Source organism: Lepidochelys kempii, chromosome 3 (assembly GCF_965140265.1).
Source record: "Lepidochelys kempii isolate rLepKem1 chromosome 3, rLepKem1.hap2, whole genome shotgun sequence".
NCBI lineage: Eukaryota > Metazoa > Chordata > Testudines > Cheloniidae > Lepidochelys > Lepidochelys kempii.
Genome location: NC_133258.1, coordinates 37,091,305 through 37,114,474, shown reverse-complemented (window position 1 = coordinate 37,114,474; position 23,170 = coordinate 37,091,305). Strand labels below are relative to the sequence as shown.

At 44.2% G+C, this 23,170-nt stretch overlaps 1 protein-coding gene across 1 annotated transcript in view; it reads left to right on the top strand.

Annotated features, from left to right (window-relative positions):
• The window catches only part of SNTG2 (syntrophin gamma 2), a 529,846-nt gene that overhangs the window by 481,466 nt on the left and 25,210 nt on the right, over positions 1 to 23,170 (top strand). The gene's annotated exons all lie outside the window — the stretch shown is intronic.

The following is a 23,170-nucleotide window of genomic DNA, read 5'->3' as shown; positions in this document are numbered from 1 at the left end:
GGGAGAGAGGGGTGCTGAATGGCCATATTCCCCAGTTCCCAGGGTTTAGCTCAGTGCAGGGGCCATATGGAGCCTCCGCCCACCCTACCCACCTGAACTAGGAATGGGCATCCAGCCTGACAGATGCCACGGGTCTGGCTGATCGCCTGTTTAGGAGGTCAGGAAGAAATTTTTTCTCCAGTGTGCCAACTGGCAGAGAATCAGAGAGCTTTTTGCCTTCCTCACAGCACCTTCAAGCCACAGTGGGTTAAGTAGGAACATGCATAGTACATAACTGGGGTGGTGGTGTTTATTTGTTGCAACTTGTAGCCAGTTTCCAGTGCAGTTAAGAGAAAAAAATGAACATTTCCCAGATTAAAAGACCTGTGATTTGGGGGATGGTCCTTGGGCTAATGTGATAGGGTGAGACCTTGTGGCCTTTGTGGGCCAACGTCAAACCTTGTGTCCATCACAGGTCTAAGTCCCCACCCTATTGTGTTCCCCCCCCCAGCAGGTGGAGGGTACTAGGAAGCTGAGAGCGCTGAGTCCTGAGGGGTAGGCTGACAAGTACCACCTACGTTTATGGGGTGTGTGGTAAGGAGCCCTCTAATCCTGGTGCCAGTTAATAGGTTATGTGGTAAGGAGCCCTGTAACTCCCTCACTAGAACGAATTAAATGCCTGGTATAGGACAGTATGTGTGATGAGTGGGTAGCCTTGTGTTAAAGTTTAATAAAAGTTGTGGCCTGCCATTTAATTCCATGCATGTGTCTGTCCTCACTTTGCCGCTGCATCCACATCAATTACAGGGATATTGAAATCTGAACAACTCCTTTCTGCTATGTGTATTGCACTTTAGAACAAGGTTGCTTTTAATGTATAATGTCTTAAAGCTCATGTATCTTTTAATTTTTCTCTTAACAGCATTTTTCCAGGTTGGACTTAGGCATTGCATGGCATTGAGCATCACAGCATTTAACTTTTAGGCATCTAGAAAAATCACAAGAACAACAGTGCAATTCAAAAAAGCTTAGGCTCCCTATACAATTAATAGGGAGAGAGAGGCGCCTTACAATGTAATCCACAGAAGCCAGCACACTAGGTGGGGACCCACATAAGCTAACAAGTGGGAGATGCCAAGGAGAAGGGGTTGGGGAGTGTTAAGCCCCTCCCCTCTCTGAGATAGCTGCCCTATCTCTGCTAGTGATCCACAAATGGGAAGCAGCCACTGGGAGTCAAGCGGCTTAGATGCCTAAGCTGCTTCTTGAAATGAGTTTGATGCCTGTCTCACTAAACACAAAACAGGGGATGCTCACCTTATAACTTTTAGTCTCGTGCTTAGAGCATGTGCTTGGGGTGTGGGATACCCAAGTTCAATTCCCATCCCCCTTTGGCAGAGAGGGAGAAAGGATTTGAAGAAGGGTCTCCCACCATTCAGGAGAGCGCTCTAACCACTGAGCTGTAGGATAGTCTGATATGGGGCTCTCTCACTCTCTCGTTTAAGCTGTTCAACTGTGGATAAATACTGAAATAGATGTGAGGAGGGGGGTCAGGAAATGAATCTGTTGTCGTGTGGTTAGGGCACCCACCTGGTTTAAGTGGGTTGCATCTGTGGAATGGAGAAAGAAAAGTATATTTATTAATAATGTCCTTAATGTACTGTTCATTAATACCACGTGTTGCCTTTCAATCTAGTTATCCTTTTTAATAGATTTTTTAAAACATTATGTCACATCTATGATTAGCAAGGAGTCAGACTTATTCAAAATGCATTATATGAAAAATAGAAATGTTGACATAAGAAAAATTCCAAAGGATGCATTAAAAGTCAAAAATACATGTATTTTGTATTCTAGCCCTTGTAAGCTTCAAGCTAGAAAAAAAGCATCTCTTTGGGGCTTTTATATGGAAACATATTACTGAGCAAGATTCTACAGTCTCTATAAATCTAAGGCCTTTAGTTCTAGATCCCTCCCACAATATTATACCAAGTGTGCTGTAATATTTCTTTGTCCCTTATATCGAATGTATACTCTTCTCTTCATCTCTGCCTCCTCCTTCTCAGAGTTGTTATATTCTAAGTATGGGGTCTTCAAACACAGTATTGGCCTGTCATAAATATAAAGGGAAGGCTAACCACCTTTAAATCCCTCCTGGTGAGAGGAAAAACCCTTTCACCGTTAAAGGGTTAAGAAGCTAAAGATAACCTCACTGGCACCTGACCAAAATGACCAATGAGGAGACAAGATACTTTCAAACCTGGAGGAGGGGGGGGACAAAGGGTTCTCTCTTTCTGTGTGTTGCTTTAGCCGGGACCAGAGCAGGAATGGAGGTCAGAACTCCTGTAAAGGGTTAATAAGCAGTCTAGTTAGATATTTGGGGGGAGGGATAGCTCAGTGGTTTGAGCATTGGCCTGCTAAACCCAGGGTTGTGAGTTCAATCCTTGAGGGGGCCATTTAGGGATCTGGGGCAAAAATTGGGGATTGGTCCTGCTTTGAGCAGGGGATTGGACTAGACGACCTCCTGAGGTCCCTTCCAACCCTGATAGTCTATGATTCTGTGTGTTAGCTTCTGTTTTGTTTAAATGGCTGATAAAATAAGTTGTGCTGAATGGAATGTATATTCCTGTTTTTGTGTCTTTTTGTAACTTAAGGTTTTACCCAGAGGGATTCTCTATGGGTATGTCTACACTACGGAATAAGGTCGAATTTATAGAAGTCGGTTTTTTAGAAATCGGTTTTATATATTCGAGTGTGTGTGTCCCCACAGAAAATGCTCTAAGTGCATTAAGTGCATTAACTCGGCGGAGCGCTTCCACAGTACCGAGGCAAGCGTCGACTTCTGGAGCGTTGCACTGTGGGTAGCTATCCCACAGTTCCCGCAGTCTCCGCTGCCCATTGGAATTCTGGGTTGAGATCCCAATGCCTGATGGGGCTAAAACATTTTCGCGGGTGGTTCTGGGTACATATCGTCAGGCCCCCGTTCCCTCCCTCCCCCCATGAAAGCAAGGGCAGACAATCATTTCGCGCCTTTTTTCCTGAGTTACCTGTGCAGACGCCATACCACGGCAAGCATGGAGCCAGCTCAGGTAACCGTCACCCTATGTCTCCTGGGTGCTGGCAGACGCGGTACGGCATTGCTACACAGTAGCAGCAACCCCTTGCCTTGTGGCAGCAGACGGTACAGTACGACTGGTAGCCGTCATCGTCATGTCTGAGGTGCTCCTGGTCGCCTCTGTGAGGTCGATCAGGAGCGCCTGGGCAGACATGGGCGCAGGGACTAAATTTGGAGTGACTTGAGCAGGTCATTCTCTTTAGTCCTGCAGTCAGTCCTATTGAACTGTCTTATGGTGAGCGGGCAGGCGATACGGACTGCTAGCAGTCGTACTGTACCATCTTCTGCCGAGCAGCCATGAGATGTGGATGGCATGCAGTCCTTCTGCACCGTCTGCTGCCAGCCAAAGATGTAAAAGATAGATCAAGTGGGTCAGAACAAGAAATAGACCAGATTTGTTTTGTACTCATTTGCTTCCCCCCACCCTGTCTAGGGGACTCATTCTTCTAGATCACACTGCAGTCACTTACAGAGAAGTTGCAGCGAGGTAAATCTAGCCATGTATCAATCAGAGGCCAGGCTAACCTTCTTGTTCCAATAAGGACAATAACTTAGGTGCACCATTTCTTATTGGAACCCTCCGTGAAGTCCTGCCTGAAATACTCCTTGATGTAAAGCCACCCCCTTTGTTGATTTTAGCTCCCTGAAGCCAACCCTGTAAGCGCCCCTCCCAGTGTCAGAGCAATGGCAAACAATCGGGCATCTGAGAGTGCTGTCCAGAGCACTCACAATGGAGCACTCTGATGGGGCTAAAACATTGTCGCGGGTGGTTCTGGGTATGTGTCGTCAGGCCCCCGTTCCCTCCCTCCCTCCGTGAAAGCAAGGGCAGACAATCATTTCGCGCCTTTTTTCATGAGTTACCTGTGCAGACGCCATACCACGGCAAGCATGGAGCCAGCTCAGGTAACCGTCACCCTATGTCTCCTGGGTGCTGGCAGATGCGGTACGGCTTTGCTGCACAGTAGCAGCAACCCATTGCCTTCTGGCAGCAGACGGTGCTATACGATTGGTAGTCGTCCTCGTCGTGTCCGAGGTGCTCCTGGCCACGTCGGCTGGGAGCGCCTGGGCAGACATGGGCGCAGGGACTAAATTTGGAGTGACTTGACCACGTCATTCTCTTTAGTCCTGCAGTCCTATTGAACCGACTTATGGTGAGCGGGCAGGCGATACGGACTGCTAGCAGTCGTACTGTACCATCTTCTGCCAGGCAGGCAAGAGATGAGGATTGCTAGCAGTCGTATTGTACCATCTTATGCCAGGCAGGCAAGAGATGAAGATGGCTAGCAGTCATACTGTACCATCTTCTGCCGAGCAGCCATGAGATGTGGATGGCATGCAGTCCTTCTGCACCGTCTGCTGCCAGCCAAAGATGTAAAAGATAGATCGAGTGGGTCAGAACAAGAAATAGACCAGATTTGTTTTGTACTCATTTGCCTCCTCCCCTGTCTAGATCACACTGCAGTCACTCACAGAGAAGGTGCAGCGAGGTAAATCTAGCCATGTATCAATCAGAGGCCAGGCTAACCTCCTTGTTCCAATAACAACGATAACTTAGGTGCACCATTTCTTATTGGAACCCTCCGTGCAGTCCTGCCTGAAATACTCCTTGATGTACAGGCACACCCTTTGTTGATTTTAGCTCCCTGAAGCCAACCCTGTAAGCCGTGTCGTCAGTCGTCCCTCCCTCCGTCAGAACAACGGCAGACAATCGTTCCGCGCCTTTTTACTGTGCGGACGCCATACCAAGGCAAGCATGGAGGCCGCTGAGCTGATTTTGGCAATTAGGAGCACATTAACCACCACACGCATTATCCAGCAGTATATGCAGCACCAGAACATGGTAACGCGATACCGGGCGAGGAGGCGATGTCAGCGCGGTCCCGTGAGTGATCAGGACATGGACACAGATTTCTCTGAAAGCATGGGCCCTGCCAATGCATGCATCATGGTGCTAATGGGGCAGGTTCATGCTGTGGAACGCCGATTCTGGGCTCGGGAAACAAGCACAGACTGGTGGGACCGCATAGTGTTGCAGGTCTGGGACGATTCCCAGTGGCTGCGAAACTTTCGCATGCGTAGGGGCACTTTCATGGAACTTTGTGACTTGCTTTCCCCTGCCCTGAAGCGCATGAATACCAAGATGAGAGCAGCCCTCACAGTTGAGAAGCGAGTGGCGATAGCCCTGTGGAAGCTTGCAACGCCAGACAGCTACCGGTCAGTTGGGAATCAATTTGGAGTGGGCAAATCTACTGTGGGGGCTGCTGTGATGCAAGTAGCTCACGCAATCAAAGATCTGCTGATATCAAGGGTAGTGACCCTGGGAAATGTGCAGGTCATAGTGGATGGCTTTGCTGCAATGGGATTCCCTAACTGTGGTGGGGCTATAAACGGAACCCATATCCCTATCTTGGCACCGGAGCACCAAGCCGCCGAGTACATAAACCGCAAGGGGTACTTTTCGATAGTGCTGCAAGCTCTGGTGGATCACAAGGGACGTTTCACCAACATCAACGTGGGATGACCGGGAAAGGTGCATGATGCTCGCATCTTCAGGAACTCTGGTCTGTTTCAAAAGCTGGAGGAAGGGACTTTATTCCCAGACCAGAAAATAACTGTTGGGGATGTTGAAATGCCTATATGTATCCTTGGGGACCCAGCCTACCCCTTAATGCCATGGCTCATGAAGCCGTACACAGGCAGCCTGGACAGTAGTCAGGAGCTGTTCAACTACAGGCTGAGCAAGTGCAGAATGGTGGTAGAATGTGCATTTGGATGTTTAAAGGCGCGCTGGCGCAGTTTACTGACTCGGTTAGACCTCAGCGAAACCAATATTCCCACTGTTATTACTGCTTGCTGTGTGCTCCACAATATCTGTGAGAGTAAGGGGGAGACGTTTATGGCGGGGTGGGAGGTTGAGGCAAATCGCCTAGCTGCTGGTTACGCGCAGCCAGACACCAGGGCAGTTAGAAGAGCACAGGAGGGCGCGGTCTGCATCAGAGAAGCTTTGAAAACCAGTTTCATGACTGGCCAGGCTACGGTGTGAAAGTTCTGTTTGTTTCTCCTTGATGAAACCCCCCGCCCCTTGGTTCACTCTACTTCCCTGTAAGCTAGCCACCCTCCCCTCCTCCCTTTAATCATTGCTTGCAGAGGCAATAAAGTCATTGCTGCTTCACAGTCATGCATTCTTTATTCATTCATCACACAAATAGGGAGATGACTACCAAGGTATCCCAGGAGGGGTGGTGGAGGAGGGAAGGAAAATGCCACACAGCACCTTAAGCACAGCACTTTAAAAGTTTACAACTTTAAAATTTATTGAATGACAGCCTTCTTTTTTTTGGGCAAGCCTCTGTGGTGGAGTGGCTGGTTGGCCGGAGGCCCCCCCACCGCGTTCTTGGGCGTGTGGGTGTGGAGGCTATGGAACTTGGGGAGGAGGGCGGTTGGTTACAGAGGGGCAGCAGTGGCAGTCTGTGCTCCAGCTGCCTTTGCTGCAGCTCAACCATACACTGGAGCATACTGGTTTGGTCCTCCAGCAGCCTCAGCATTGAATCCTGCCTCCTCTCATCACGCTGCCGCCACATTTGAGCTTCAGCCCTGTCTTCAGCCCGCCACTTACTCTCTTCAGCCCTCCACCTCTCCTCCCGGTCATTTTGTGCTTTCCTGCACTCTGACATTATTTGCCTCCACGCATTCGTCTGTGCTCTGTCAGTGTGGGAGGACAGCATGAGCTCGGAGAACATTTCATCGCGAGTGCGTTTTTTTTTCTTTCTAAGCTTCACTAGCCTCTGGGAAGGAGAAGATCCTGTGATCATTGAAACACATGCAGCTGGTGGAGAAAAAAAAAGGGACAGCGGTATTTAAAAAGACACATTTTATAAAACAGTCGCTACACTCTTTCAGGGTAAACCTTGCTGTTAACATTACATACATAGCACATGTGCTTTCGTTACAAGGTCGCATTTTGCCTCCTTCCACCGCGTGACTACCCCCTCAACCTTCCCCCCTCCCTGTGGCTAACAGCGGGGAACATTTCTGTTTAGCCACAGGCAAACAGCCCAGCAGGAATGTTTGTCCCCTGAAGTGTCCCCTGAAGAAAAGCACTCTATTTCAACCAGGTGACCATGAATGATATCTCACTCTCCTGAGGATAACCCAGAGAGATAAAGAACGGATTTTGGTTGAATGCCAGCAAACATACACTGCAATGCTTTGTTCTACAGTGATTCCCGAGTACGTGTTACTGGCCTGGAGTGGTAAAGTGTCCTACCATGAAGGACGAAATAAGGCTGCCCTCCCCAGAAACCTTTTGCAAAGGATTTAGGACTACATCTAGGAGAACCGCAAATGCCAGGGCAAAGTAATCCTTTCACATGCTTGCTTTTAAACCATGTATAGCATTTTAAAAGGTACACTCACCAGAGGTCCCTTCTCCGCCTGCTGGGTCCAGGAGGCAGCCTTGGGTGGGTTCGGGGGGTACTGGCTCCAGGTCTAGGGTGAGAAACAGTTCCTGGCTGTCGGGAAAACCGGTTTCTCCGCTTGCTTGCTGTGAGCTATCTACAACCTCCTCCTCCTCATCATCTTCTTCGCCCCCAAAACCTACTTCCGTATTGCCTCCATCTCCATTGAAGGAGTCAAATGACATGGCTGGGGTAGTGGTGGCTGAACCCCCTAAAATGGCATGCAGCTCATCATAGAAGCGGCATGTTTTGTGCTCTGACCCGGAGCGGCTGTTCACCTCTCTGGTTTTCTGGTAGGCTTGCCTCAGCTCCTTCAGTTTCACGCGGCACTGCTTCGGGTCCCTGTTATGGCCTCTGTCCTTCATGCCCTGGGACATTTTGACAAAGGTTTTGGCATTTCGAAAACTGGAACGGAGTTCTGATAGCACGGATTCCTCTCCCCAAACAGCGATCAGATCCCGTACCTCCCGTTCGGTCCATGCTGGAGCTCTTTTGCGATTCTGGGACTCCATCATGGTCACCTGTGCTGATGAGCTCTGCATGGTCACCTGCAGCTTGCCACACTGGCCAAACAGGAAATGAGATTCAAAAGTTCGCGGTTCTTTTCCTGTCTACCTGGCCAGTGCATCTGAGTTGAGAGTGCTGTCCAGAGCGGTCAGAATGGAGCACTCTGGGATAGCTCCCGGAGGCCAATACCATCGAATTGTGTCCACAGTACCCCAAATTCGAGCCGGCAACGTCGATTTAAGCGCTAATCCACTAGTCAGGGGTGGAGTAAGGAAATCGATTTTAAGAGCCCTTTAAGTCGAAATAAAGGGCTTCATTGTGTGGACGGGTGCAGGTTTAAATCGATTTAACGCTGCTAAATTCGACCTAAAGTCCTAGTGTAGACCAGGGCTATGTTTTGAATCTGATTACCCTGTAAGGTATTTATCATCAGTAAATTTACCACCAGAGGTGATTCTTTTACTTTTTCTTCAATTAAATTTCTTCTTTTAAGAACCTGATTGCTTTTTCCTTGTTCTTAAGATCCAATGGTTTGGGTCTGTGTTCACCTATGCAAATTGGTGAGGATTTTTATCAAGCCTTTCCCAGGAAAGGGGGTGTAGGGCTTGGGAGATTTTGGGAGGAAAGACGTTTCCAAGTGGGCTCTTTCCTGGTTATATTTGTTAGATGCTTGGTGGTGGCAGCAATAAAGTCCAAGGACAAAAGGAAAAATAGTTTGTACATTGGGGAAGTTTTAACCTAAGCTGGTACAAATAAGCTTAGGGGGTTTTTCTTGCAGGTCCTCACATCTGTACCCTAGAGTTCAGAGTGGGGAAGAAACCTTGACATGGCCTAACTCTGTTCCTCAGTAAACAGGAGTTTTACTATTGCACTCCCCTCAGCCTTGAATGCAGGGGCTTTTTGTCTGGCCAGTGGGAAGAAAAAGGGTTATCCCTCCTTTAAGCCTCCCCCCATCCTTTTGGATCATCACCTGAGTCAGAGTTGGACTGGCCCATGGTCACCTTGGAAAGGAAAGATAGGGAACACATGTCCAAGTGGGGAGTGAATATATTTATCACTGATGTTTGGGAGGGAATAATTAACTGTTTGAGGGCAGAGAGGAGGCAGCACAAATAATTGCTGCTGTTACCTTGTGGCAGATGTCCAGTACCGGAAGAGAACTTAAGGGAAGGTGGCCCCTAAGAAAGATGACAAAGCGGGGCTGGGGTTCCTACATCTGGTACAACAGAAAGACAGCTCTCCTTTCATGCCCCCCTCTTAGTCCTCATATCAGGGGAGGGTGTTAAGGCCTCCACAAGGGGTAATATCAGGGTGGGGGGCTGATGGCAGCCCTTCCCAGGTAGGTGGAAAAGATTAAGGAAAGAACAGATCTGCACTGTACGATTTATTGGCAGGTATTTCCCAGATGAATTGATAAAGTTGCATTCTAATTTGCCCACATCCTTTGCATCTTGTCTTTCTTCTTGTATGGCTGGGATTATAATTCCAGTGGGAGCAGAGTTTGGTGAGGCCTGAATGCTTTGGAAAACCCTGCCGCGTGTGTATTCTGGCAAACAAATGAACAAAATAAGAAAATAACATTTTTATATGTTCTCTTTATTTAAGTATTTTCAGCTGCAAAAACCTTTCAGTGCCCTATTAGCGATAAGACTCTGTGGCCAAAACCTTCTTCCAGTTCTACCGAATTGGTCCTTACCGTTGGCACAGAACACTCACTTGGCTACTGTACTAGCAATGCTTGTCAGCTCTTCCTCCCATTTTTTCTGTACTTCAGATGAGCTTGCTTTAAAAATAAGAATAATAAAAATAATTTATTAAGTGTGATGTGAAACTGGTATAAATGTCTCACTGATTGGGACATATATAAGTGTCAGTGTTACTCTATACAAATATCCTCTGTTCAAACTGTCGGCCTTGACCTTGTGATTAGATTTGGGATAAGTAATTAATTTCTCTGAAATAAAATTATAATTTATGCAAGTTAAGCGATATTGTTAGTACCCAATCTAGCAGAGAATGGCACACAAGTCGCTTTACACCTGCATGTAGTCCCATTGAGTTCTACCTTATTCCTTACATTCATAAAGTTCTTCACTTGCTCAGTTCTTTGCTGAATTAGGGCCTTTGCTAAATTGTTGTATCTATTTCATTAACTTATTTCACTTCAGCCCTTCCGTTACCTGTACTATTACAGGAAAGTATGCATCTGCTAGGCTTGTATAAGAGATATTTTTCAAGAGAAGGTTCTGAATGTTCCATTTAAAATCTTCAATTCCTCTTTTATTTTAACGTTGCGGATAAAGTCCATTTTGGGGGATTTTTAAGAAGTGCCAGACAAACTGTGCAATGTTTGCCAATGACTTTAATAGCAGTACTTTTTGGCCCTCGGTTAATGTTTGCTCGATGTTTCAGAATTGTAAAGTGCTAAATGTTGTTCTTTGTGGCTTGCAAGACTCACTAATTTTTATAGGACATAAATCACCAGAATAAGTTTATAATGGCCATTTTCCTGTGTACCATTTTTTAATTGAGCAAATAAAAATTGTGTTGTCATGAAGTCTTTGTTTGCTTGTTTTTCAGTGATTGTGCATTTAGTGATTGTCTCGTGAAAAAATACGCTTCATACAAATAATTTTAAGCACAAACAATTGAATTAAAATTAAGATTTTTAGCACTATACATGTCTATTAAAAAGAAAAAAACTAGATTTGTATGCAACATTGCTATTTTTGATAGCAGTGCATCAATTCTTGCTGTTATTTTTCATTAATTGTTATATAGTGCTGTAAATATGTATGGACTTGTGAAAAAGATGAATATACTGAAAATTAGAGCCCAAAAATATTTGTGATGTACAGGCAAAATCCAGTTCAATACAGAAATACAAAAAACTTTGTATAAAGTTGCTTGTGAATTTACAGAGGAAATGCTTCAGAGATGTAAATTCATTTTGTTTTATGAATTATCATATTGTCCACTTTTTAATGGTTATTCTAAAAAGTACATTTACAAAATATGGTTGGTGTAAAATTCGTATTAGTTTAGAATGATGAATGCAGGTACAATATTTTTATGTTGTATTTTGGCTCATCAAAAGCACTAAAAAGTAAGATTCCTGCTGTTGAATTGTACAAAATGAAGCTGTGCCCAGAATGAATAAATATATTACATATGAATCAATGCCACAAAAAATATCAGTGGTAGTCCTCCCCTCTGCCCCGCACACACATGCAAGTATAAGAATTAACCAAACCTGAGCCAGTGTTCATAGAATATCAGCGTTGGAAGGGACCTCAGGAGGTCATCTAGTCCAACCCCCTGCTCAAAGCAGGACCAATCCCCAATTTTTGGCCTAGATCCCCAAATGGCCCCCTCAAAGGATTGAACTCACAACCTTGGGTTTAACAGGCCAATGCTCAAACCACTGAGCTATCCTTCCCCCTGTATTCAGCTGATATGTGGAAATAACATGCTTGATAAGGCATTGGTAACCAGAGCACTAAATAGAGTACTTCAGGTCAACTCTATTAAAATGAATCTATACAATCACACTTTTCTCAATGTATTTTTCATTCTTACATGAGCAGTGTCACTGAATCTCATTTCGTTCATGGGATATTTTATTTTACAAAAGATATGTTAGAGTATGAAATACGGTGAACTCTCTGCTGTCTGGAACTGTTCTTAATAAATTACATTTTCTTCTTCAGTCTAAATCCTGCATGCTCAGCTATTATTCTGCATGTTACCTCCAAACTGGCAAACATCATTAGTAAATATAGATTTTAAATAATATTTTGTAAAACATTCTGGATCTGTAGGTGTTGAGCAGAAGGGGAGCTGAGAAAAACTCCTAATCCTAACAAGAAAAGGAGTACTTGTGGCACCTTAGAGACTAACCAATTTATTTGAGCATAAGCTTTCGTGAGCTACAGCTCACTTCATCGGATGCATACTGTGGAAAGTGTAGAAGATCTTTTTATACACACAAAGCATAAAAAAATACCTCCCCCCACCCCACTCTCCTGCTGGTAATAGCTTATCTAAAGTGATCACTCTCCTTACAATGTGTCTGATAATCAAGTTGGGCCATTTCCAGCACAAATCCAGGTTCTCTCTCCACCCCCTCCCTCTCCCCCCACACAAACCCACTCTCCTGGATTTCCACTCTCCAGGAGAGAGTGGGGAAGCAAAAGTGGATGGGAATCTGGGAGGCAGTGACCATGAGTTGGTTGAGTTCAGGATCCTGACGCAGGGAAGAAAGGTAAGCAGCAGGATACGGACCCTGGACTTCAGGAAAGCAGACTTTGACTCCCTCAGGGAACGGATGGCCAGGATCCCCTGGGGGACTAACTTGAAGGGGAAAGGAGTCCAGGAGAGCTGGCTGTATTTCAAGGAATCCCTGTTGAGGTTACAGGGACAAACCATCCCAATGAGTCGAAAGAATAGTAAATATGTCAGGCAACCAGCTTGGCTTAATGGTGAAATCCTAGCGGATCTTAAACATAAAAAAGAAGCTTACAAGTGGAAGGTTGGACATATGACCAGGGAAGAGTATAAAAATATTGCTCGGGCATGTAGGAATGATATCAGGAGGGCCAAATCGCACCTGGAGCTGCAGCTAGCCAGAGATGTCAAGAGTAACAAGAAGGGTTTCTTCAGGTATGTTGGCAACAAGAAGAAAGCCAAGGAATGTGTGGGCCCCTTAATGAATGAGGGAGGCAACCTAGTGACAGAGGATGTGGAAAAAGCTAATGTACTCAATGCTTTTTTTGCCTCTGTTTTCACTAACAAGGTCAGCTCCCAGACTGCTGTGCTGGGCATCACAACATGGGGAAGAGATGGCCAGCCCTCTGTGGAGATAGAGGTGATTAGGCACTATTTAGAAAAGCTGGACGTGCACAAGTCCATGGGGCCGGACGAGTTGCATCCGAGAGTGCTGAAGGAATTGGCGGCTGTGATTGCAGAGCCATTGGCCATTATCTTTGAAAACTCGTGGCGAACCGGGGAAGTCCCGGATGACTGGAAAAAGGCTAATGTAGTGCCAATCTTTAAAAAAGGGAAGAAGGAGGATCCTGGGAACTACAGGCCAGTCAGCCTCACCTCAGCCCCTGGAAAAATCATGGAGCAGGTCCTCAAAGAATCAATCCTGAAGCACTTGCATGAGAGGAAAGTGATCAGGAACAGCCAGCATGGATTCACCAAGGGAAGGTCATGCCTGACTAATCTAATCGCCTTTTATGATGAGATTACTGGTTCTGTGGATGAAGGGAAAGCAGTGGATGTATTGTTTCTTGACTTTAGCAAAGCTTTTGACACGGTCTCCCACAGTATTCTTGTCAGCAAGTTAAGGAAGTATGGGCTGGATGAATGCACTATAAGGTGGGTAGAAAGCTGGCTAGATTGTCGGTCTCAACAGGTAGTGATCAATGGCTCCATGTCTAGTTGGCAGCCGGAATCAAGTGGAGTACCCCAAGGGTCGGTCCTGGGGCCGGTTTTGTTCAATATCTTCATAAATGATCTGGAGGATGGTGTGGATTGCACTCTCAGCAAATTTGTGGATGATACTAAACTGGGAGGAGTGGTAGATACAGTGGAGGGGAGTGATAGGATACAGAAGGACCTAGACAAATTGGAGGATTGGGCCAAAAGAAATCTGATGAGGTTCAACAAGGATAAGTGCAGGGTCCTGCACTTAGGACGGAAGAACCCAATGCACAGCTACAGACTAGGGACCGAATGGCTAGGCAGCAGTTCTGCGGAAAAGGACCTAGGGGTGACAGTGGACGAGAAGCTGGATATGAGTCAGCAGTGTGCCCTTGTTGCCAAGACGGCCAATGGCATTTTGGGATGTATAAGTAGGGGCATAGCGAGCAGATCGAGGGACGTGATCGTTCCCCTCTATTCGACATTGGTGAGGCCTCATCTGGAGTACTGTGTCCAGTTTTGGGCCCCACACTTCAAGAAGGATGTGGATAAATTGGAGAGAGTCCAGCGAAGGGCAACAAAAATGATTAGGGGACTGGAACACATGAGTTATGAGGAGATGCTGAGGGAGCTGGGATTGTTTAGCCTGCAGAAGAGAAGAATGAGGGGGGATTTGATAGCTGCTTTCAACTACCTGAAAGGGGGTTCCAAAGAGGATGGCTCTAGACTGTTCTCAATGGTAGCAGATGACAGAACGAGGAGTAATGGTCTCAAGTTGCAGTGGGGGAGGTTTAGATTGGATATTAGGAAAAACTTTTTCACCAAGAGGGTGGTGAAACACTGGAATGCGTTACCTAGGAGGTTACCTTCCTTAGAGGTTTTTAAGGTCAGGCTTGACAAAGCCCTGGCTGGGATGATTTAACTGGGAATTGGTCCTGCTTCGAGCAGGGGGTTGGACTAGATGACCTTCTGGGGTCCCTTCCAACCCTGATATTCTATTATATGATTCTATGATATAAAGGGAAGGGTAAACCCCTTTAAAATCCCTCCTGGCCAGAGGAAAACTCCTCTCACCTCTAAAGGGTTAAGAAGCTAAAGGTAACCTTGCTGGCACCTGACCAAAATGACCAATGAGGAGACAAGATACTTTCAAAAGCTGGGAGGAGGGAGAGAAACAAGGGGTCTGCGTGTCTGTCTATATGCTGGTTTCTGCCGGGGATAGACCAGGAATGGAGTCTTAGAACTTTTAGTATGTAATCTAGCTAGGTACGTGTTAGATTATGATTTCTTTAAATGGCTGAGAAAAGAATTGCACTGAATAGAATAACTATTTCTGTTTGTGTATCTTTTTTGTAACTTAAGGTTTTGCCTAGAGGGATTCTCTATGTTTTGAATCTAATTACCCTGTAAGGTATCTACTATCCTGATTTTACAGAGGGGATTTCTTTACTTCTATTTACTCCTATTTCTATTAAAAGTCTTCTTGTAAGAAAACTGAATGCTTTTTCATTGTTCTCAGATCCAAGGGTTTGGGTCTGTGGTCACCTATGCAAATTGGTGAGGCTTTTTATCCAACATTTCCCAGGAAAGGGGGTGGGGGTGCAAGTGTTGGGAGGATTGTTCATTGTTCTTAAGATCCAAGGGTCTGGGTCTGTAGTCACCTAGGCAAATTGGTGAGGCTTTTTACCAAACCTTGTCCAGGAAGTGGGGTGCAAGGTTTTGGGAAGTATTTGGGGGGGAAGACATTTCCAAACAGCTCTTCCCCAGTAACCAGTATTTGTTCGGTGGTGGTAGCAGCCAATCCAAGGACAAAGGGTGGAATATTTTATACCTTGGGGAACTTTTTGACCTAAGCTGGTAAAGATAAGCTTAGGAGGTTTTCATGCAGGTCCCCACATCTGTACCCTAGCGTTCAGAGTTGGGGAGGAACCTTGACAGCTCTGCATTGTTGACAGCATCCCAGACTTCCTGAAACAGCATTAATATGAGTTTTGTTAGTTCAGTTCCCTTCCCTTTTATCCTGCTCTCTATACATATTCACAGTGTGTTTGCCAGCTGGGCTGAGTTTTCTGCAAGTTTCCCTGGAAAAATGTCAAGGGCTCTTTGATCACACTTTCTAATTAAGGCTCAGTTTTGTCCCCCATGATTTTTACATTGAGAAGAGGCAGTCTGGCTGGATGCTATGAAGTGCTGCACTAAGAGTCTGAACCTGCAAGAGAAAAGTATATGTAGAGTCATTAAAATTTAAGGCCAGAAGGGACCACCAGATCATCTAGTCTGACCTCCTATTTATCACAACCCACCACCACCACCCAGCACAGTAAACCCAACTGAAATTAGACTAAAGTATTACAGCCCACAGGAGACTAGACTATTATGTGCCACAGGCAGAGAATAGGGACTGAGGTGCACCAGTGTCTGGAAGCCCCCGCAGTGGCAGGGAAATAATTAAGTGTGATATACTCAGATAATCCTGACAAGTGACTAGCACCCACATGCTGCAAAGGAAAGTGAAAAAAAACCCAAGGTCAAAGCCAATCTGAGCCAGGGAAAAATTTCTTTCCAATGCCCAATATTGTGATCACTTTAGACCCTGAGCATGTGAGCTAGAACCAGCCAGCCAAGTACCGAAGAGAGAGAATGCTCGGTGCCACCTGAGAGCCTTGGCTTCTAGGGCGCAGTGCCATGACAGGACAGGTAGGGACTAGCCTGCCTTATCTCCCCATCATCACCAAACGGAATTTTAATGGCCCAGTCGGCGGTGCCGACCAGAATACAATCCTGTCCTGATAGTGCCTAACAGCCCAATAGCACCTTATTTCAATATGACTAGTTTGGAATGTGAGGATGTGACTGTTTACTTCCTAGCTTATGGCTGCCTCTGCTGCTTAGCCAAAGGCCTTAGCCTAAGAACAGGGCCTCAGACTGTCACAGTAAGAGAAGGCCCTTACACCAACAGACAGTGATCTTGATTCTTCTTTTATACCTCTAGAACTAGCCAAGTGATAAGAATACACCTAAATTCTTAAAGTACAGGCCTTTGCAGACAGGCCTGAATATCTTTATCCTAACAATTTCATTTGGTGACCCCTAGTTCTTGTGTTAAGAGAAATAGTAAACAACAGTCTTGATAAAAATCCTCACCAATTTGCATAGGTGAACACGGACCCAAACCCTTGGATCTTAAGAACAATGAAAAAGTAATCAGGTTCTTAAAAGAAGAATTTTAATTGAAGAAAAAGTAAAAGAATTACCTCTGTAATATCAGGATTGTAAATACCTTACAGGGTAATCAAATTCAAAACATAGAGAATCCCTCTAGGCAAAACCTTAATTTACAAAAAGACACAAAAACAGGAATATACATCCCATTCAGCACAACTTATTTTATCAGCCAGTCAAACAAAACAGAATCTAACGCGTATCTAACTAGATTGCTTACTAACTCTTTACAGGAGTTCTGACCTCCATTCCTGCTCTGGTCCCGGCAAAAACATCACACAGACAGAGAGGACCCTTTGTTCCCCCCCTTCTCCAGGTTTGAAAATATCTTGTCTCCTCATTGGTCATTTTGGTCAGGTGCCAGCCAGGTTATCTTAGCTTCTTAACCCTTTACAGGTGAAAGGGTTTTTCCTCTCGCCAGGAGGGATTTAAAGGTGTTTACCCTTCCCTTTATATTTATGACAGTTGTTAAGCCATTCCATAACCCTAATCATTGTTGTTGTCCTTTTCTGAACCTTTTCCAATTCCAATATCTCTTTTTTGAGATGGGGTGACCACATTTACACACAGTATTCAAGATGTGGGCATACCATGGATTCATATAAAGGCAACATGATATTTTTTGTCCTATTAACTGTCCCTTTCTTAATTATTCCCAGCATTTTCTTCACTTTTTTGACTGCCGCTGCACACTGAGTGGATGTTTTCAGAGAATTATCCACAATGACTCCAAGATCTCTTTCTTGAGTGGTAACAGCTAATTTAGACCCCATCATTTTATACGTATATTTGGAATTATGCTTTCCAATGTGCATTACTTTGCATTTATCAACATTAAATTTCATCTGCCATTTAATTTAAATAGCTCTTCACCCTCCCTGGTATTCACCCGATTAATGTATTTATAGAGAGCAATCTTATCCCCTCTAACCTTTCTTTTTGCTTGACTAAACAAGCCACGCTCTTCTGGTCTCCTCTCATAAGATAGGCCCTCCAGTCCTCTGATTATCCTCGTAGCTCTTCTCTGCACCTGTTCCACTTTACATGTAGACCATTTGTTATCCCTCTTCCTCACCCTTATATCATTTCTCTTTCAAAAGTATCCTCTAATTTTGGGTATCCTAGCACATGATTTTCCAGAGTACTTTTTATGTTCAAAACACAGCTCCCATTGATTTCTGTGGTAGCTTTGAGTGCTCAGTGGAAGTCAGGTCACAGGGCTTGAAGTCAGTCTTCCAGAAAATGAGGAATGCAAAATTAGTGACCACCTGTGAAATGCTGAATTTAAGCAATTTGACTAGCATCACACAGGAATTCTATGGCAGGGATAGAATCCAGTTCTCTAGGGAAGCATTCAAATGCCCTAACCGTGGGACCATCCTTTCTCTTCCTAAATTCTCCTGCGTCCTTTACTACACAACTTCCAACTTCTGCAACAAATGAGGTAGTGGTTCTACAGGTAACAGCTTCCTTACCAACACAACCTGGATTTATTCCCTGAGCAGGTTAATCCTGTGCACTGAATTTTTGGTCCTGTGGGAAAAAATAGTATGTCATTGTAGTGGCTGCAAGGTGTGGCTGCTTATGGAGCACCACTTCATGATGATGGGTTGCTTTTACAGGCACCCTGCCCTTACTATCTCCCTCCCACAGGCCCCTAAAGTAGTCCAGAAAGTCTTTCTTGTGGTTTACAGCATAGGCGCCAACTTCCTCTCTGCTCGATGGGTGTTCAACCTCCACCCCCTGCCCCGGTCCTGCCCTCGCCCCACCCCATTTCACCCCTTTCCCCCAAGTCCCTGCCCCTGCCCTGCCCCTTCGCCACCTCCTCCCCTGAGCGCGCCGCTTCGCCACTTCTTCTCCTCCCTCCTGGAAAGTCGTAAGCGCCATCAAACAGCTGTTAGGCGGCGGGGTGGGGGGGCAGGAAGCCCCGAGAGGGAGGGGGAGGCTGGGGGGGGGAGAAGGAGGGGGGAGGAGTGGGGAGCTTGGATGCCAGTGGGTGCAGAGCACCCGCTAATTTTTCCCCATGGGTGCTCCAGCCTCAGAGCACCCACGGAGTCAGCGCCTATGGCTTACAGCACCATTTCTGAGGATAGTTTAACACTAAAAATAGTCAGATTCCTTCATCACAGAATAATCAAACATAATGTCCAAAATAATAAACTCTACTTGAAACCATCAATTTCCAGTCCTCTGGCCCTGCTTCCATGCTTTTTCTCTGGCCACAACCCTGCAGTTTCCTGCTTTTTTCTCCCCAATATTAAATCACTTGACTCTCTCAGCCCCTCTTGTAGTCAGGGCTGGCTTAGACCCAGGCTCTCCAGCCCACAGGCAAGTCACCCTGATATAGTGAACATGTAATTAAAGACAGCATCATAATGCATATGCACAAGGTGACAGAATTAAGGTTTTGCAGTCAACCTTAATTCTGGCATTTCCTACCATTTGAGTGCTTGATTTTGCAACCTTAATCTTTTAATGTGTTGTATTTGTGAAATATAGACATGAGCCACCTTAACTAGATGTAACTTCAGCATCTTAGTATTTTCATATTAACAGTTTATTGAAAATACATGCTGATGTTCTCTAGCTATTGGAAATAACGACTGTAGCTCCTGTTCATTAGCATTTCAGCGGGTACTTCAAACAGACATACAGAAAAGATTTCATGTGTGTTAATTTTAGCAAGAAGTGTGGCATCAACATGAATAAGGATCATAAAAGGCCAGTTTTAACATAGATTTGTCATCAAGTAGGCATATTTGAAAAGTTGCTTTGAAATGTTTTACATAACCCTGAGTAAGACCTTGTATCAATTCCACAGAAGGTTTGTGTTGAGGAAAACACAATATTAAAATATTCTGGTGTGTCTGAAATTTGTTTTTAATGAAAAATGTTGAAATAATTTACTTTGGGCCAAGAGAAAAATTGCATTAACTTACACATATATGCCCTGAGTTCCATCTAATAGGCAGGTGTCAGAATCCAGTTCCCAAATTTTATTTCATATAAGCAAGGAAGATATTTTAACTATAACCTATGTGTTACAAGGTGGAGCCTTACTGGAGCACCCTCCTAAAGCAGGCTGGGGCATGACAAACAACTACCTTTGCTTCCCTTTGGAATTCACCCATACAAAGGAATATTGTCTCTCGGTGGCAAATTCAAACTCTTTTATTTATAAAGTGCCATAGTCCACAGATCCCTCATAGTAAAAACAGTTTCTTTCAAATCCCCAAAGTAAAACAAGATTATAACACAGCAGCTCTTCAATCCCTTTTAAATGTGACCATTTCTAGATCACCCACCAGAGTCATTGATCGTTCTGTCCCAGTGCCTTGAACAAGATCTCACTCTCCAGGCCATCAAATTGAGAGTTACAAGACCCACTTCTCTCCTGCAAGACTTCTCCCATTGCCCCAAATCAGATGTCCCATTCAGCCAGGCCTCCCTGCCTGTGAGTCCTAACCCTCCTCCTGAGATTCACCATCAGCATTAACCCGCTTCATCCCCTTCTTCATCAGGGCCCCTGCATGAGCTTTCCTTTAACTTGGCAAGGGTTCCCCAGCACTGGCCTGTCCTCATCATTAACCTTTTGCTCTTCCCAGTGGCTCTCTGCACCAGCTGGCTGCTGCTGCTGGTTCTCCTCCTACTTCTCCCCCCTCCCACCCTGGTCTCTCCTTTACCTCCTGAGGCAGCTCTTACCCGACCTTCTCTGTTTCTCTGTCAGTATTTTCAGGCAGCTCTGACTCACCAGGGCTCTCTCCCGTCCAAAAGCCAGGTGCCCTCCTTTAAGTCTAATTGGAGTGAGCTGACAAGTCACAGGTGTACTGGTCTCTTTCCCGTTAAAGGGCCAGTGACACCTGTGATACTATTCTTTTCTCCTATGTCAACAATCTTAATTAGGAGTTCTCAAACTGTGGTCTGTGGAATACTGCTCAGGACCTGCCAAGAGCTGGCTAGAGACATAGGCCCAGATCCACAAAGGTGTTTAGGCTTCTAATTTCTATTGATTTCAGTAAAAGACATTAAAAGACAACTAAAAGTAGACTAAATGGGTGCCTAATATTAAATTTCCATGTCAGTGATTGCTGTAGTCATCCAGAGGGATGTTGTGCAATCACAAACATAAAGGAAGGTTGTTGTCACAGTCATGACTGGACAGGGATGGTAGTCTGTGCTTTGGTGAATGGGAGAGGAGGTGGTCCTCTGGATGATCTCTATTAAAATGTGATCCACATCATGAAAGTGTTTGATAACCTCCAAGCTAAGGCCTTTTAAGATTTTCAGATTCTAAGTCAGTGAGCATTTGCAATATGTCGCCTTTCAGGTTAAACATCAACTTTCTCCCCTAATAGATATAGCTAAACCCAAAGTATTTTTGTTGAAAGATGTTTTCTGGAAAAAGACTGTCATGTCCCTAATGAAGATTGCTCCTGATTAGGTTTATGGTGATGTATTTATCAAACTGAAAATGTTGTCGTTTTGTTTTGTATTTTAGTTTTCAGGTCATTTGCAAACCAGTTCTGTTAGTTGCATAACTATTCAATATTCACCAGATATTTCAGGCTAATTCTTTGTGAACTGCTCACTTTTAGTATTTACTATCTGTGGCCTTGTGATTGGTTAGGTATCTGCTGTTTTTTCAGCTTCCTGATTTAAAAAACATGTCCATAAGGATATGCAAATGTTTAAGTTCTTTGCTGAATCAGGCCCTGGATGACAGAATTTTTTCAGCAAAAACAACGAGGAGTCCTTGTGGCACCTTAAAGACTAGCACATTTATTTGGGCATATGCTTTTGTGGGCTAAAACCCACTTCATCAGATGCATGGAGTGAAAAATACAGTAAGCAGTATATATATTACAGCACATGAAAAGATGGGAGTTGCCTTGCCAAGTGAGGGGTCAGTGCTAATGAAGCCAATTCAATTAAGGTGGAAGTGGCCTATTCTCATCAGTTGACAAGAAGGGGTGAATTCAGTAGAATCTTTTCAGTAGAAGAATAATGTAGAACAAATGGTGAATAACAATTCATGACGTTTTATAATAAATATGTGAAATACTGGAGACTCATAAACATATTAATAATTTAATGGCAGTCACTAATATTCTTGCCAATAGTATGATCCACAAACAGCAGCAAATCAAACTGCTTATTCACAAGTCTTTTTTCCCATTACTCAACCAGTTCTAGTGCTGATAGATAAATTACATCAACTCTGCAACCATTAAAAAATGTAGCTATATAAAATGTCAATGTTGTAACTCAGTTGAAGTTCCTTTTATGTTAGACTATCACTAAGTTTGACAAAAAATTGTATTTTGATCATAACAATAAGATTTTTTAAAATATTAGAATGAGAACCTTCAAAAGCAGTAAATGCTAAAGTTCAAGAATGTCAAAATGTCTATTTTTCAACATCTCAAGCTTTACTACTTTTTTAAATAATACCAAAAGGATCAACTTTCTACTTAGAGTTTTATTAATTTATCAATTTCCTACAAACCATTCATTTGTTAGAACCTCTTTTTTGAGATCTGGAATTTCAAAAAGATTATCCAGACATAAAATTTTAAATAAACAAATCTCTAAAGATGAGATGACATTGCTGCTTATGAGACATTAATATGAGGACAAGGTATTGTTCCCTTGGGAAAACTCAGGCTTTTAGTAAATCAAGAGGCTATATTAAACATTTTGGAAAGTGTTCTGTAAATCAAGGGTGTGGGGATCGTGAGAAGGGGCTCAGTAGCTCAATAAGTGAAGTCAGTGGGATTTTTGCTGTTGATGTCAATGTGAAAACCTTCCAGCCCCTTTTTAAATTTATAGCCAGGAGTGCTGAAGACTGCCTGTCTTTACATTCTGAATCTAGTTTACATGAAGACATAAATATATGTTAAATGTGCACACTGTGTATTTTGGTTAGGAACTGCAATACCGATGCTATTAGAGATGTGGATAGAGGTAAATTTAAATGTTAATAGACTTTTAATTGTAAAGCGCTTTCATAAGTTTAACCGCAAGTTAAGTTTAACCTCAAGTTAAACCATAAGTTTAATCTTTTTAACCTAAAAGAGGTCAAAGAATTAACATTCATATTTCAGCAGCTGACAAGAGAGCAGTGCTAGTTAATTGGTTTAATAATGACCACTGGTACTGTGGTGGTACCTTACTGTAGTTTTACAAGGCTTTAAAGAAATCTTGCAAAATCAGACAGACTATTTGCAAAGGTTAAAGTATACAGAGAGGTGAAGCAGACAGATACTGTTCTCATAGTTAGACAGTCGCCAGTGATTTGATTATGTACACAAAGTTTGTTAGAAACCGAGTGAGAACCAATTATTATATAATCGATTTAGCCTTTTGAGTTAGTTCTAAGTAGTCTTCCAAAATCTCTCTCAGAGGATTTTACAAATGGTTCTTTTTAGTTTGGATTGTTTAGTTTTTTATTTTGTAGTGGACAGTT